Source organism: Erinaceus europaeus, chromosome 1 (assembly GCF_950295315.1).
Source record: "Erinaceus europaeus chromosome 1, mEriEur2.1, whole genome shotgun sequence".
Taxonomy (NCBI): Eukaryota; Metazoa; Chordata; class Mammalia; order Eulipotyphla; family Erinaceidae; genus Erinaceus; species Erinaceus europaeus.
In genome coordinates, this window is record NC_080162.1 from 157,134,118 (window position 1) to 157,149,331 (window position 15,214).

General features: G+C 41.3%; 1 protein-coding gene and 1 long non-coding RNA gene across 4 annotated transcripts in view; both read right to left on the reverse strand.

The window, feature by feature from the left end:
- LOC132540493 (uncharacterized) overlaps positions 1-15,214 on the reverse strand; it is a 1,042,170-nt gene that overhangs the window by 848,540 nt on the left and 178,416 nt on the right. The window lies entirely within an intron of this gene.
- The window catches only part of UBE2V2 (ubiquitin conjugating enzyme E2 V2), a 47,204-nt gene that overhangs the window by 30,850 nt on the left and 1,140 nt on the right, over positions 1-15,214 (reverse strand). The window contains exon 1 of one of the 3 annotated variants that reach the window (XM_060198635.1): positions 14,848-14,872. The exons of the other annotated variants lie outside the window; for them this stretch is intronic. The gene's annotated coding sequence lies outside the window, so the exon portion shown is untranslated. Of the gene's footprint in view, positions 1-14,847; positions 14,873-15,214 lie in introns of those variants that run through there. 3 annotated transcript variants of the gene reach the window in all.

The window sequence follows — 15,214 nt, forward strand, 5'->3', positions numbered from 1 at the left end:
AGTGGTGGAGTAGAGCTACAGTTATCTGTCCCTCTCTCCCCTTTTTGTCTCTTTCAAAATAAAGGAAAGAAATAAAAGGGGGGTAAAGTATTATGAAAATGACACACACCCTAGAAGATAGTCTTCTTCAAGGGGTCAGGTAGTAGTGCACCTGGTTAAGCATACACATTGCAGTGAGCAAGGAGCCAGGTTTAATCCCCTGGTCCCTACCTGCAGGGGAAAGCTTCACAAATGGTAAATCAGGGATGCAGATGTCTCCTTCCCTCTCTATCTCCTTCTCCCCCTCAACTTATCTGTCTCTACAAATAGTAAATAAATAAAGTAAAAAGATTATTTAGGGGGGAGTCAGGCGGTAGCGCATCGGGTTAAGCGCATGTGGTGCAAAGCACAAGGACTGGCTTAAGGATCCCAGTTTGAGCCGCTGGCTCCCCACCTGCAGGGGAGTCGCTTCACAGGCAGTGAAGCAGATCTGCAGGTGTCTCTCTTCCTTCCCCCCCATTTTTCTCTTTCCTATCCAACAATGATGACATCAATAACAACAATAACTACAACAACAATGAAAAACAACAAGGGCAACAAAAGGGAAAATACATTTAATTAATTTTTTTTAATTTTGAAAAAAAAAAGGTTTTTTAGGGAGTTGGGCGGTAGCTCAGCGGGTTAAGCACACAGACCGGTGTAAGGATTCCAGTTCGAGTCCCCAGCTCTCCACCTGCAGGGGAGTCACTTTACAGGGGATGAAGCAGGTTTGCAGGTGTCTATCTTCCCCTCCCCCTCTGTCTTTTCCTCCTCTCTCCATTTCTCTCTGTCCAACAACGACATCAATAACAATAATTACTACAACAATGAAACAAGGGCAACAAAGGGGTAAGTAAATAAATAAAAATAAAAATTTTTTAAAATATATTTTTTAAAAATAAGGTCTTCGACTTCACCAATGTGTCCTGGAACCCCGTGTCCCCAGATCCCTACCCCACTAGGGAAAGAGAGACAGGCTGGGAATAGGGATCGACCTGCAACACCCGTGTTCATCGGGGAAGCAATTACAGAAGCCAAACCTTCCACCTCATGCATCCCATAATGATCCTAGGTCCAGACTCCCAAAGTGATAAAGAATAGGAGAGCTTTCAAGGAAGAGAATGGGATACAGAGCTCTGGTGGTAAGAACTGTGTGGAACTGTACCCCTTTTATCCTATGGTCTTGTCAATATTTCCTATTTATTTATTTATTTATTTTTGCCTCCAGGGTTATTGTTGGGGCTTGGTGCCTGCACTACAAATCCACAGTTCCTTTTTCTTTTTATTTCTTTATATTTATTTGTCCCTTTTTGTTGCCCTTGCTGTTTTTTATTGTTGTTTTAATTATTATTGTTGTTGATGATGTCATCATTGTTAGACAGGACTGAGAGAAATGGAGAGAGATGGGGAAGATAGAAGGGGAGAGAAACATAGACACCTGAAGACCTGTTGGTATGCTTCTAATTCTGCTTCTAAAACCCCTTCTGTTTCATTGGTTTAATCCCCCCCACCCCCGCTTAACACTGTATTCTATTTACATAACCACTGTTAACTAAGCACTGCCCTGCCTCCAGGTGATTGGTTTAATCCTCACTGTTTCGCATGCTTTTTCCTTCTCCCCACCCCCTATCCTATGTACATCCTCTTCCGAACTGACACTTCCGCCTCAGGATAAGGACAGGATTGTGATTAGAAATAGCTTAGATTGCGCTGCATTCCTGCTTACCACTCAGCCATGAGTCCCTGGTCCCTGGTCGTCTCTCTCTCCCGTCCGTGAAGCTAGCCAGGCACAGACCTGCTTCACTACTTGTGAAGCGACTCCCTTGCAGGCGGGGAGCTGGGGGCTCGAACTGGGATCCTTATGCTGGTCCTTGTGCTTTGTGCCACCTGTGCTTAACCTGCTACGCTACCATGAAGCCCCCTCAATATTTCCACTTTATAAATAAATTTAAAAAAAAACACATTAAAAATAAGGTCTTCGTGGTCTGGGAGGTGGTGCAGTGGATAAAGCATTGGACTCTCAAGCATGAGGTCCTGAGTTGAATCCCTGGAAGTGCATGTACCAGAGTGATGTCTGGTTCTTTCTCTCTCTCCTCTTTTCTTGTTAACAAAATATATTTAAAAAAAATTTTTTAAATAAGGTCTTCAACAAAAACTAATTTTTTAAACTTTTTATTTTTATTATTGGATAAAGGCAGAGAGAAATTGAGAGGGAAGGTGGAGACAGAGGGAAAGAGACAACAGACAACTGCAGCCTTGCTTCACCATTTGTGGGGACCAGAGGCTTGAACCTGGGTCCTTGCACACTGTTAATGTGTGAGCTTAACCAGGTGTGCCAACACCTGTCTCCAAAACCTAAAAATTTAAAGTAATTTATTTATTAACTGGAAAGAGAACTGAAGAGTCACTCTAGCATATGTGGTGCCAGGGACTGAACTCAAGGCTTCACGCTTCATGCTAATATGACAAAGACTACGTTATTATTGTTGTTGCTGTTGTTGTTAAATGTATTTACTCTTATGAAAGCACTGCTCAGCTTTGGCTTATGGTGGTGGTAAGGATTGAACCTATGACCTTGAGTCTCAGGTCCTGAAAGTCATTTGCATAACCACTGTGTTACCTGCCTTGTCCTATAAGACATTTTACATGGTCTATGACTTCAGAAATCTAAAGTTAGCCCACAGCAAGAAAACCATATTAAACAAAATAAGTAAATATTTTTCTAGGTCACTGCTTGTACAATTAATACTCCAGAAAAAAAAAAAAAGATTTTTAGTAAGTCAAGTATTTCCTTCCAGGAAATAGCCACTAGAATCAATAGTTTATTAAACTACAACTGGTAATTTAGAGAGCAGGTGACTATAGCATGAAGTACAAACTACAACAAACTATGCCTTGTTTATACTTTTTGTTAACATTCCAGCCACTAAGTTGAAAACTTATGATTACATAAGTAAATTATGTAATCATAAGTTTTGAATCAAAACTTATGAAGGTATGATTACAGAACTTTCAAAAGAACAAACTACTTGAGTATGCCTCGATCTATAACTATACACCTCTGATAATATATAATTAATCCTCATACCAGGCAAGGTATACATAGCTTAGACTCTTATCTCTGTCATAATCATGGAAGCAGTCTTAAACAGATTATCAATTAGAATTTAATTATGTCAACATGTTTTGTTTTTTTAACCATAGCACTGCTCAGCTCTGGCTTATGGTGGTATAGAGAACAGACCCTTAACCATTATACTATCTACCCAGCCCTTCAACATGAGTTTTAAAAAAGATTTCTGTATTTGTTTAATGAAAGAAATCAAAACACCACTGGGTATATATGGTGCCATGTACACAGGTCCTGTACTTTACTTACTGAGTTACTCACTGGCCACAACATAGTATTTTCAGGTTCGGGACCGATCGATGGTGAACCTGGTTAAGCGTACATAGTACTACATGCAAGGGCCTGGGTTCCAGCCCTCAATCGCCACCTGTAGTGGGGATGATTCACAAGCAACCTACTCTCTCAATTTCTGTCTTAGTGAATAAAATGGGAGGATGTTAAAAAAGGAAAAAACTGCCACTAGGAGCGATAGATTCATAGTGCTGCAACCAACCAGTGATAATCCTGGAGGCAAAAAAAAAAAAAGTCAGAGTCAGGGCCAGTTAGATAGCTCTAGTAAGTATCACACAGAATTTGCATGCCTGAGGTTTTAGGGGTCTAAATTCAATTCCCAGCACCACTATATCTCAGAGATGAGCAGTGTTCTGATCTTTTTCACTTAATAAACAGTCTTGGGCAGAGGGCAGACAGCATAACGGTTATGTAAAGAGACTAACGTGGCTGAGGCTCCTAAGTCCCAGGTTCAATCCCCCACACCACCATAAGCCAGAGTTGACCAGTGCTCTCGTAAAAAATAAACAAATAAGAATAAGAAGGTCTTTAAAATCAAATTAAAACAAAGAACCAGCTACATGATAAAGTAAATACTAAAAGTCAGATCTTGTATGTTATTGATAATAAGATTTAAAAAAGATAAGTGGAACAAACCTAATGAACTAAAACAACCTATTAAACAGGAGAAAAAGCTTGTAAAACATATCACCTGGGAGTCTGGTGGTAGCGCAGGGCAGCAGGTGGGGAGCCGGGGGCTCGCTTCACGCCATGTGCACTTAACCCACTGCACTACTGCCTGACTCCCAATGTCTGATTTTCTATGTACACAACTCAGGTTTGGACCAACAGCTACTAACACTCTACATGAAACTTCAGTGCTGTGCTATCTCTTTCTCTGTAAAAAGATCAGTCGGAAGCAGTGAAGTCTATACTCAACATTTAGCTAAATAAGTTTGTGAAAAACTCCTATTTAAATTTCCACTGTGCACCAATAAAAGGAATCTGACCCAGAGCCTAGATAATGATCCACAATGTGCTTTCCACTAGAACTACTATTTCAACAATATAAATACCTACACAAGGCCAGAAGGATTTCTTGGCTGGGCTTTGCTGAGTTCCAACTTAAGACTAAAAATAACAACTGCTCTTAACACCCATCAGCTTTGTGAAGAGTAAACTGCTTTCAAACCAAGTCCTGATGTCTCATCTTACGTAATGGTTCTTTTAAAGGTATCTACTTTTTAAACAAATGGAACATCGGATTTTATTCCACTTCTCATATCTACTTCTTTGAAGTTTTGTTAAACAGCTTCCCAAATTTAAATGCTATGTGGATTTCCACCATATATGCATGATTTTTAGTTACTAGTTTGGCTGAATAACAATAGCACCATTCAAACTTCAGTTACCACAGTTTATTAACTGAAAAACTGCATACAGAGCAGACTGTAATCTACAAATCATTATGTAAATAATTATGTAGAATGAGAAGCATAAAGCTCAGTGGCTTATCACTTTACATCTTAAAAAGTCTGCAGGAAGTCGGGTGGTAGCGCATCGGGTTAAGCAAGCGGGTTAAGCGCACCTGGCTCAAAGCACAAGGACCAGCCTAAGGAACCAGGTTAGAGCCCCAGACTCCCCACCTGCAGGGGAGTCGCTTCACAGGGGGTGAAGCAGGTCTGCAGGTGTCTTTCTCTACCCCTCTCTATTTCTCTGTCCTATCCAACAACGACAACATCAATTACAACAACAATGAAAAAACAAGGGCAACAAAAGGGAAAATAAATAAATAAAAGAAATTATTAAAGAAAGGCAATTATTGGGAGTCGGGCTGTAGCGCAGCAAGTTAAGTGCAGGTGGCGCAAAGCACAAGGACTGGCATAAGGATCCCGGTTCGAACCCTGGCTCGCCACCTGCAGGGGAGTCTCTTCACAAGCGGAGAAGGAGGTCTGCAGGTGTCTGTCTTTCTCTCCTCCTCTCTGTCTTCCCCTCCTCTCTCCATTTCTCTCTGTCCTATCCAACAATGACAATAACAATAATAATAACCACAACAATAAAACAAGGGCAACAAAAGGGAATAAATAAATAAATAAGGCGATTATTAAAAAAAAAGTCTGCAAATGGCCAGGAAGGCAATACAAGGATTATATAAAAGACTTTCCTGCGTAGCGTTCTGATATCTCAGGTTCAAGCCCTGAGTGCTACCAATAATTCAGAGTTGAGCAGTGCATTAGCAGAATCAAAATTAAAAAAGGCTGGGAAAGGAGATAGCAGAGCAAATAGGGTGTTAGACCCTCAGGAGAGAGGTACTGAGTTGAATTCCCAGCAATGCATGTGTCAAAGGGGGCTTGTTGGTGTTGTGTGTGTGCTTTATTGAGGGAGTTAGTGCTTCACAGTGCAATCATTGGGATGCATTGGATCGACCTTCTCGTGGTGCATCCTGTGAGTACCCATTTATTGGGGAAACTGACGATCCTTCCTAGACAACTGAATCCACATTGATCCCAGTCACTTTCAAAGCCAGCAACAAGCAGACATCAGGCTCAACCTGACGCTGTTGACTGGCTACGGAAGAAGGGCAAACACTAGAAGAAGAAGTGCAATCACTGTTATATGTAATACAATTTCATATTGTAACAGGCCCCCAAAGTTTTCTTCCTATCCTCCCTCCCCAGAGTCCTTTGCTTTAGTGCAGTACAACATATCCAGTCCATGTTTCACTTTGTGCTCTCCCTATCCAAAGTCTTTTGTTTCGGTGCAATACTTTTTTTTTTTTTTTTTTACTAGAGTACTCAACTCTGGCCTATGAATGGTAGAGAACTGAATCTACGTCTTAGGAACTTCAGACATGAAAGTCTTTTTCATAACTGTGAGATCTCCCTGAAGTTTTTCACTTCTTCTGAGATACTGTCACCCTGCTCTCACAAACACTTTTATCATCCATAAATTCACCTTTATCAAGTTTCTCTGGATGCTTACTTAAGAGTCTCCAATTATACCACAGTTAGTATCCCTTCAAATACTCTTTACACTTGATTCAAATGTTGCTTTTAGTGTCAGTATCTTTTGTTTCATTGCTGTACTTTCACCTTTATTAACTTATTTATTTAATGTATACACTGGCTTCACCAGGCATTTCTGTCTCTCACAGTATCAAGGAAAAAAAAAAAGTCTCACACATTAACTGGAGAAGTAGCTAAAGTAGCTCTGTGGTATAGCATTATACTGACATATTTCATTCCACAGCTAGTTTTTCTTTTTTTTTATTTAAAAAATTTTATAGATAAGGCAGAAATTAAGAGGGAGGGGGAAAGAGAGGGAGAAAAAGACCTACTAATGAGGCTTCCCCCACCACCACTATAGGTGGGGAGCAGGGGCTCAAATCTGGACCCTTATGCATGGTAATGTATGTGTGAGCCTACTGAGTGTGCCACCACCTGGCCCCCAACATTAATTCTTTAAGTGCAAGGATCTAATGAAATTCCTGAATCACAAATACTAAGAGTATTAATGAATACTAAGAATATTAATGAACTGCTATTCCCTAGGTTAGATTTTTTTTTTTCCTCCAGGGTTATTGCTGGGCTCAGTGCCTGCACCATGAATCCACCACTCCTGGAGGCCACCTTTTCCCCACTTTGCTGCCCTTGTTGCAGCCTCGTTGTGGTTATCATTACCATTGTTGATGTTGTTCGTTGTTGGACAGGACAGAGAGAAATGGAGAGAGGAGGGGAAGACAGAGAGGGGGAGAGAAAGACATCTGCAGACCTGCTTCACCGCCTGTGAAGCCACTCCCCTGCAGGTGGGGAGCCGGGGGCTCGCTTAACCCACTGTGCCACCGCCCGACCCCCGGGTTAGAATTTCTTAAACTATGCCTTGTAAAATCCTCTTGACACCACCATCCCTCACCTCATCCCACCCCCAGCCATGTGATTCTGCCTCTTGGAAAAGGAGATGGGCCAGGTGGTGGCATAGCTGGTTAAGCACAAGTTACAGTGCCCAAGGACCCAGGTTCGAGCCCCTGGTCCCCACCTGCAGGGGGAAAGCTTCACGAATGGTGAAGCAATGCTGCAGGTATCTCTGTTTCTCTCCTTCTTTTTCCTTTTTTTTTTTTTTGTCTCCAGATTTATCACTGGGCTTGGTGCCTGCACTATGAATCCACTGCTCCTGGAGGTCATTTTTTCCCATTTTGTTGTCCTTGTAGTTGTAATTGTTATTGTTGTCACAGCTGTTATTGTTGGATAGGACAGAGAAATCAAGAGAGATAGGGAAGACAGAGAGGAGAGGCCTGCAGACCTGCTTCACCACTTGGTAATCGAACCCCTGCAGGTGGGGAACTGAGGGCTGTAACGGGATCTTTATGCTGGCTCTTGTGCTTTGCACCAAGTGCGCTTAACCTTCTGTGCTATTGCCCAGCTCTAAGGTTCTCTCCCTATCACTTCCTTCCTTTTCCATTTCTGGCTGTCTCTATCCAATAAATAAATATATGCATTTTTTTTTTTTTTAAAAAAAAGAGAAACTAGTCAGTGATGTGTTCACCACTGTGTAACTACATCCACTGAAGTACCCGAGAAAAATGGATTCTGATGGTCCGGGAGGTGGTGCAGTGGTAAAGCTTTGGACTTTCAAGCATGAGGTCCCAAGTTCGATATCCTGCAGTACATGTGCCAAAGTGACGTCTGGTTCTTTCTCTCTCCTAAATAAATAAAATCCTTAAAAAAAAAAGAAAAGAAAAGAAAAGAAAAGAAAAGAAAAATGGACTCTGGGCTGAGGAGACTGCACAGTGATTTCTGCACCAGTTTTTCAAGTCCAAGGCCCTAGGGGCATCAGGTTCAATCCCCAGTCCCACCATAAGCCAGACTTAAGCAGTGCTATCTGGTCAGTCCTGCATCTTTTATTAAAATAAAATTAATAAAATATTTTTTTTAAGAAGAATGAAACATGGGGGCTAGGTGGTGGTGCACCTGGTTTAGCACACATGTTACAACGTGCAAGGACCCAGGTTCAAGTCCCCAGTCCCCACCTGCAGGGAGAAAGCTTTGAGAGTGGTGAAGCAAAGCTCCCTTTCTACCTCCCTTGCTTTCTGGCTGTCACTATCCAATAAATAAAAATAATTAAAAGAATGAAACTGGAGTCCGGCGTTAGCGCAGCAGGTTCCCCACGTGCTGGGGAGTCGCTTCACAAGTGGTAAAGCAGGTCTGCAGGTATCTATCTCTCCCCGTCTGTATTCCCCTCCTTTCTCCATTTCTCTGTCCTATCTAGCAACAATTAAAATAAATAAATAAATAAATATTTTTTAAAAATGAATGAAACATGGATTCTGCTAAGAAGGGGAAGCCAGCGGTGGCGCAGCGGGTTAAGCGCGCGCATGGCAGAAAGCGCACGGACTGGTAGCAGGATTATACTAAGGGATGTATGAAAGTTACCCCCTTATCCTAAATGGAAGAGTCATATCTTGAGAAATATTCCAAATTCATAGTTCTTCATGGTGATAACAGCACTAGATCAAAGAGTTTAAATACAAAATAAAATAAAATAAAATCTTAAGAATTCTAACCTCGTGGTCCGGGAGGTGGCGCAGTGGATAAAGCATTGGACTCTCAAGCATGAGGTCCTGAGTTCAATCCCCGGCAGCACATGTACCAGAGTGATGTCTGGTTCTTTCTCTCTCTCCTCCTATCTTTCTCATTAATAAATAAAATCTTAAAAAAAAAAAAAAATTCTAACCTCAACTACACTACCACTAACTCAACTACATAAAAACCTTATGATTTTTTTAGGTTTCAGGTTTCTCATACTCAATGTAAGGTCGAAAGTATGGCAGGGGAAGTCTGGCGGTAGCGCAGTGGGTTAAGCCCACATGGCGCAAAGCACTAGGACCAGCTTAAGGATCTTGGTTGAAGCCTCTGGTTCCCCACCTGCAGGGGAGTGGCTTCACAAGTGGCGAAGCAGTTGTGCAGGTGTCTCCCCCTGTCTTCCCCTCCTCTCTCCATTTCTCTCTGTCCTAGCCAACAACGATGACATCAACAACAACAATAACTACAACAATAAAAAATAACAAGGACAACAAAAGGGAATAAATAAATAAATATTTAAGAAAAAAAGTGTGGCAGGGCAAGGGAGATAGTATAGTGGTTGTGCAGAAAACTAGCATGTATGAGGTTCCAGATCTAATCCCTGGCACAACTAGTAGTACAACTGAGCAGTGCTCTGGCAAAAAAAAAAAAAAAATACACACACACACACACACACACGAAGACATCTTTCAACTTAAAGGACTCAACCTGACTAGAATTTTCCTCTCCAAATTTTCTTTTAACAAGAAAATAAATAAAAGTATGATTTACATAATGCATGCTTTTAAAATGCTTTAATAAAAAGTATTTAGTGTTTCTTCTCTTCTATCACACATTTATATTATTAATATATTTATTTTAAACTCAAGACTTCAGTCTCAGATATGAAAATCTGTTAATATAAACGACTGGGCTATCATTCCTCTGTCACCAAAAGACTATTTTTATTAAAAATTCTGTGGTCCAGGAGGTGGTGCAATGGCTAAGGCACTAGACTCTCAAGCTTAAGGTCTTGAGTTCGATCCCCAGCAGCACATGTACCAGAGTGATGACGGGTTCTTTCTCTCCTCCTATCTTTCTCATGAATTAATAAATAAGTTCTTAAAAAAAAAAGAGAGAGAGAAAATTCTAGGCCCAGAGAGAACATAATAGTTATGAAGCTGGGGAGATAGCATAGTGATTATGCAAAAGGCTTTCAAGCCTGAGGCTCCAAGGTTCATTCCCAACACAACCATGAGCCAGAACTGAGCAGTACTCTGCTTTAAAAAAAAAAAGGGGGGGACTGGGTGGTGGCACACCTTGAGCACATGTTACAGTGCCTAAGGACCCAGGTTTGAACCCCTCATCCCCACCTGCAAGAGGATAGCTTCAAGAATGGTGAAACAGTGCTGCAGCTGTCTCTCTCCCTCTGTATCTTCCCCTTCCCTCTTGACCTTCTCTACCCAATAAAATAAAGGTATTAGAAAAAAAGATGTTTTAATAAAAAATAAATAAAACCAGGGGCCAGGTGGTGGCACACCTGGTTAAATCACACATTACAGTACACAAGGACCCAAGTTCAAGCCCCTGGTCCCCACTTGCTGGGTGAAAGCTTCACTAGTGACAAGGCAGGGCTGCAGGTGTTTGTCTCTTTCCCTATCTCTCCCCTCTCAATTTCTCTATCTCTAACCAATAATAAATGAATATTTTAAAACACATTTATCAGGAGTCTGGCGGCAGCGCAGGGGGTTAAGCGCAGGTGGCTCAAAGGATAAGGACCGGCATAAGGATCTTGGTTCAAACCCCCGACACCTGCAGGGAAGTCGCTTCACAAGTGGTGAAGCAGGTCTGCAAGTGTCTATCTTTCTCTCCCCATCTCTGTCTTCCCCTCCTCTCTCCATTTCTCTCTGTCCTATGCAATTAACAACGACATCAATAACAATGATGACATCAATAACAACAATAATAACTACAACAATAAAACAAGGGCAACAAAAATGAATAAGTAAATATAAAATATTTTTTAAAAATAAAAAAATTATCATATACATTTTTCCCAATACATCCTTCTAGTTCATCTAATGTTACATTTGGAGCTGTACTACATACACTTCAGAAAAAAACAACTATTATTTACATGCTATGAGAAGTAGACAAATGTATAGCTAAAGGTATAAATAAGTGTTTCAAGATAATAGAAAACTTTCTTTAAAAAATTTTTTTTTAATTATCTTTATTGAAAAGAGACAGCCAGAAATTGAGAGGGTAGGGGAGGCAGAGAGATACCTGCAGCACTGCTTCACCACTTGCAAAGCTCTCCCCCTGCAGGTGGGAACTGGGGGCTCAAACCTGGGTCCTTGAGCACTGTGACATGTGCTCAACCAGGTGCACCACCACCCAGCCCCACAAAACTTTTTTCTGCACCTATTCCTGCCCAGTTCAAAAAAAGTATGTCTCGGGAGTCTGGCGGCAGCACAGCAGATTAAGTACACATGGTGCAAAGCGCAAGGACCATCGTAAGGATTCCGGCTCAAGCCCCCAGCTCCCCACCTGCAGGGGAGAGTCGCTTCACAAGCGGTGAAGCAGGTCTTCAGGTGTCTCTTTCTCTACCCCCCTGCCCATCTTCCCCTCCTCTCTCCATTTCTTGCTGTCCTATCCAACGACAACAATTAATAACTACAATAAAAAATAAAGGCAACAAAAGGGAATAAATTTTTTAAATATATATATGCATATATATATATATATATTTATGTCTCAATGAGATTCCAGCTCACAACAAAGCAGGAGCTGACAAGTGTTGGTGAGGATGAGTAGAAAAAGGGGTCATTACACTGTTGATGGGAATGCAGACTGGTACTGCTCCAATAGCAATAGAAAGCAGTAAGATGGACATACCTTATTATCCAGTGAACCACTGCTAGGCATATATCCAAAGGACATGAAAGCACTAACTTTAAAGGGACATATGTTCATACCTCTAAGTTCACAGATGCTTCATTTCACAATAGTCAAGGAGTGAAAGCAACGTAAGTGCCCACTAATGAATGATGGGACAAAAAAGTTATGGAATATGTACTCAACTGGAGAATAAAAAAAGATACTGTATTGTTTGGGGCAAAATGAATGGAACTGGAGGTAACTATGCTCTATGCTTAATGAAGGAAGGAGGTAAAAGACTACATGGTTTCACTCATTTGTGGAATGTAGAAAACTGAAGGGGGGAAGGGAAGAATAGCCAAACTTTCTTCAAAACTTTGTGAAAATTATGGCAATTATATGGGTGTAAGAGTCACAGAACTCTGGTGCTGGCTGCATTACAGGGGACTATGCCCCTGTAACCTTATCATGTTGTAAACCATTATTAAATTACTAATGGAGGGGAGTCAGGCTGTAGCATAGTGGTTAAGCACAGGTGGCGCAAAGCGCAAGGACCGGAGTAAGGATCCTGGTTTGAGCCCTGGCTCCCCACCTACAGGGGAGTTGCTTCACAGGCGCTGAAGCAGGTCTGCAGGTGTCTATCTTTCTCTCCCCCTCTCTCCATTTCTCTCTGTCCTATCCAAAAACGATGACAATAATAATAACCACGACAATAAAACAAGGGCAACAAAAGGGAATAAATAAATAAATATTTTTAAAAATACTAATGGAGGAGGGGGGTGTAAATAGCATAATGGTTATGTAAAGAGACTCATGCCTAAGGCTCCAAAGGCCCAGATTCAATCCCCCCACACCACACCATCATAAACCAAATCTGAAAAGCACTCTGGTAATAAATAAATAAATACTATTAAAATTTTATTTTGAGTGGTCTGGGAGGTGGCACAGTGGATGAGGCATTGGAGTCTCAAGCATGAGGTCCTGAGTTCGGTCCCTGGCAGCACATGTACCAGAGTGATGTCTGGTTCTTTCTGTCCTATCATTTCTCATGAATCAATAAATAAATTAAAAAAAAAATTATTTTGAGGGTCGGGCAGTGGCACATCTGGTTAAGTACAAGTGTTACCATGAAGGACCCAGGTTCAAGACCCAGTTTCCACCTCCAAGGGGGAAGCTTCACAAGTGAAGAGAGCTGCAGGCATCTTTCTCTTTCCCTCTCTTTCTACCTGTTAACCTGATTTCTCTCTGCCTCTATCCAGTAAGTAAATAAAGTTTAAAAAAATTCATTTTGCACTCTAATCCTAGTTTAGCACTGTCAATGATGTAATGACAGAACATGGACAAGTAGAATAAAAACTGACAAGGGGGTAGATAGAATCTGTTATGCAAACAGATTCTTATGCCTGAGGCTCCAAAGTCCCAGGTTCAATCCCCCACACCACTATAAGTCAGAGCTGAACAGTGCTCTGGTAATAAAATAAAAGAAAAGACTTTCATGCCTGAGGCTCCAAAGTCCCAGGTTTAATCCCCAGCACCACTATAAGTCAGAGCTGAGCAGTGTTCTGGCAACGCTCTCTGTTTAACTGTATCTGTCATTAAATATAATATATATAATAAAACTCAATTACCTGACCAAAATATTTTTAATTATGCTGTTTCAAATATCCTAGGTCTATAGAGTGCAACAGTGACAATCAGAATGCTAAAATAAAAACCAGAAAATAGAGGTTTGTGGTGTACAATAAATATGCCAATAATTTTATCACAACTTCTTTAAAAAACTGAGACAGACCAGACAGTTTCATTTTGGCAAACACAGTGCACTCACTGCAATCCTAAGTACCTACTGGCTGAGCCACCCTTAAGCTACAATCAGCAACATCTTTGTAATTTACATTCATGTTACAAAAATGACTAAGTGTAATCAACAAAAAATGTTTGCAATTACTATCTACTTTTTGATCTTTTGAATATTTCACTCTCATATGTAGAATTTGAAGGGAAACTGTCTTAGTAATGAAATTCACGACACAAACAAAAAAAAACTACTGACAAATGAAATTGTTTTTTTACTATAATGTTCAAGAACCTGATAGGCAATATACAACTCCTTTTAAAAATCTTTATTTTAGCGCAAAGCACAAGGACCAGTGTAAAGATCCGGGTTCGAGCCAATGGCTCCCCACCTGCAGGGGAGTCGCTTCATAGGCGGTGAAGCAGGTCTGCAGGTGTCTTTCTCTCTCCCTGTCTTCCCCTCCTCTCTCCATTTCTCTGTCCTATCCAACAACGACAACATAAATAACAATAATAACTACAACAATAAAACAAGGGCAACAAAAGGGAATAAATAAAATTTTAAAAATCTTTATTTTAATATGAAAGAGAGAGGGAGAGAGGGCACTGCTCGGCTCTGGTTTATAGTGGTGCCAGGATGAAAGTCTGATGCACAAACCACTGCTATCTCCCACCCCTTAAACACAACTCTTAAGATATGGGGGGGGGGGCGCAGTACATAGCGTGAAGTACAAGGACCTATGCAGGGATGGGGGCGGGGATCACTTCGCAAGCAGTGAAGCAGGTCTGCAGGTGTCTTTCTCTCTCTCACCCTTCTCTCTCAATTTCTCTCTGTCCTATCCAACAACAAAAATGGAAATACGGCCACCAGCAGCAGTGGATTCGTAGTGCAGGCACCAAGCCCCAGCGATAACCCTGGAGGCAAAAATTAATTAATTAATTGATAAAAGATAGGGTCTTGGCATCGGGCGAGAGCTCACCCAAGAGAGTACATTGCCATGCTGGAGGACAGGGTTCTTTTTAGTTACCCACCCTCACCCCTATCATGTAGGAGCACCATTCAAAAGGGGAAGCTTCTCCTCTATTTCTTTCTTTTCCTCTTAAAAAAAAGAACGGGTTGGAGCCAGGTGGTGGTGCACCTGGCTGAGCACACATCTTACAGTGCGCAAGGACCCAATTCAAGCCCCCAGTCCTCACCTGCAGAGGGAAAGCTTTGCTAGTAGTGGTGAAGCAGGGCTGCAGGTGTCGCTCTATGCTCTCCCTCTCTATCGCCCCCTCCTCTCAATTCCGGCTGTCTCTATAATTAAAAATAATTAAAAAATAAAAGTAGATAAAAAATGGGTAAAGCACTAGCAAAGGTAAATAATAAATCTGGTCCCATTCAAACTCGATTTCAGAGGACTACAAAGTTGCAACACTAAAAGTGTTTCTTTTTAAATAATCCTTTCTTTACTAGTCAGCTCTGATCAACATACTTCCCCAACACTAAACCCTTTGCGACCTTACCCGTCTCTGACAACAGATCCTAAGTTGAAAACATGCTTTCATTAGTTCCATAAAGCAT